The sequence below is a fragment of the Schistocerca gregaria genome, unplaced genomic scaffold (assembly GCF_023897955.1).
Source record: "Schistocerca gregaria isolate iqSchGreg1 unplaced genomic scaffold, iqSchGreg1.2 ptg000920l, whole genome shotgun sequence".
NCBI classification, from domain to species: Eukaryota; Metazoa; Arthropoda; class Insecta; order Orthoptera; family Acrididae; genus Schistocerca; species Schistocerca gregaria.
The window spans coordinates 190,001-192,500 of NW_026062277.1; positions in this window are offsets into that span (position 1 = coordinate 190,001).

A 2,500-nucleotide genomic window follows, 5' to 3' on the forward strand; every position below is an offset into this window, starting at 1 on the left:
AAATGATGCAAGGCCACATATAGATGATTTATGCGAATGTCCCTATACGTGCTGTAAGACTGGGCACACAACGTGAATCGCACGTCAGCCAGACACTCGAACATGCACCACTCTCGGCCTGCAACGGAGACACACAATACGTAAACATCTGGAATGCGACAATGTCGAGTGCATCCTCTCTGCGACATTGCACCGTCGACACTATGATAACCAGAGCAGTAGGTCCACCTATAAAAGCACAATACCCCACTCCTCCGACAACTACCATTGCTCAGATAAACCAACACACATCCTACACAGAGGGGCACCAAATATCACCCCCCGCCCTCGTGTTATACCACATGAAAAATTGCAGAAGTGAGAGACACAGACCCGCCAGCCTCTTGCTACAAGCATCGAACCGACGTGACGTATCTGACGGTGACTCAGGCATCCGCGTACTGCCACCACTATCCACCCCCCCCCCCCTCTCTCTCTCTTCCCCCTTTCCCACAATACCAAATTTAACCAACTTTATTGCTTAACCTAACTGTGGCTGTACCAGATTATCGCTTAACCTAACTGTGGCTGTACCAGATTATCGCTTAACCTAACTGTGGCTGTACCAGATTATCGCTTAACCTAACTGTGGCTGTACCAGATTATCGCTTAACCTAACTGTGGCTGTACCAGATTATCGCTTAACCTAACTGTGGCTGTACCAGATTATCGCTTAACCTAACTGTGGCTGTACCAGATTATCGCTTAACCTAACTGTGGCTGTACCAGATCATCGCTTAACCTAACTGTGGCTGTACCAGATCATCGCTTAACCTAACTGTGGCTGTACCAGATTATCGCTTAACCTAACTCAATTTGTCCCTTAACCTAACTCAATTTGTCCCTTAACCTAACTCAAGTTGTCCCTTAACCTAACTCAAGTTGTCCCTTAACCTAACTCAAGTTGTCCCTTAACCTAACTCAAGTTGTCCCTTAACCTAACTCAAGTTGTCCCTTAACCTAACTCAAGTTGTCCCTTAACCTAACTCAAGTTGTCCCTTAACCTAACTCAAGTTGTCCCTTAACCTAACTCAAGTTGTCCCTTAACCTAACTCAAGTTGTCCCTTAACCTAACTCAAGTTGTCCCTTAACCTAACTCAAGTTGTCCCTTAACCTAACTCAAGTTGTCCCTTAACCTAACTCAAGTTGTCCCTTAACCTAACTCAAGTTGTCCCTTAACCTAACTCAAGTTGTCCCTTAACCTAACCCACGTTGTCCCTTAACCTAACCCACGTTGTCCCTTAACCTAACCCACGTTGTCCCTTAACCTAACCCACGTTGTCCCTTAACCTAACCCACGTTGTCCCTTAACCTAACCCACGTTGTCCCTTAACCTAACCCACGTTGTCCCTTAACCTAACCCACGTTGTCCCTTAACCTAACCCACGTTGTCCCTTTGCCTAACATAGTTCACTGCTCGGAATCTCTGGTGTCGTTGTTATCCTCATGTAGATGTCTTGCGAGTGTTGCTTACTTTCCACATATTCCCGCTATCCACTGTCAATTGTACTGCAATAGGACTATATCGGCCCCCCCCCCCCTCTGTCCCCCTCTTTGTGTCTCTGTCCTCTCAAGCTGGTCGGTCTGGCGTGTGAGTGTTAAATGAGCCTCGCAGCTGTTCAGTTGCATTCAGATGTCGACGCCCTCAGTGTACGTCGTGGTATGGTCTGTGTCCATTGTCCGCTGATGTCGTACGCGTAACCCACACGCTGTACCGATCATCGGTAGTTACGTACAGAGTGAAGTAGTGTGATACGTGTGACTGTACGCTGGCTGTGCCCAACGGTGTCGAATCTCAATTTCCATATGTTGTGCTCGATGCTACTTGTCTCGTCTCCCAATAACAGCTAGGTTGCACTGTGGTACGCCGTAGAGGCGTGTGGGAGGAACGTACGAACGCATTGTATGTCACCCTGGGTCGCTGGGGGTGGTGGTGCGGTGAGTCAGGTCAGGTCAGGTCAGGTCAGGTCAGCGTGAGCCGTCTGATGTAGTGACGCGTGTATTCCGACTTTGTCGTATTGCCTCACACAAAGTGCTACCCTGGTGGACCGCGTTCCATATCTGGGACATGCCGCAGATGCCGGTTGACAGTGGATCGCGGAAGGGACATCGCATACTTGCGCGGGCCACCTTCCACGTGTTCTCTTCTGCACATGTCGCAGTGTGTATGTGGTCTGATGTAGCGTGTCGTGACACATGACATCCTGGCATGCAAGAATTGTTGAATTCGCAAATGTAGGTGGACATCTACGTTTACTGCCCAAGATACGCAAATGAACTGGAAATCCGTTGTTGAGCGGTTGTTCACGCTGGAGGTGAATCTGTGATGGCGACGATCGGTACAGCTATTAACCGGTTGTTTCAGCGGTACCCGCCACATCCACACACGTGACTAGGCCCATGTGGGTATGAAGCGATACGCGGCGGTGGCTTGGTGGGACTGTTCCCGGCCGGTGAAGGG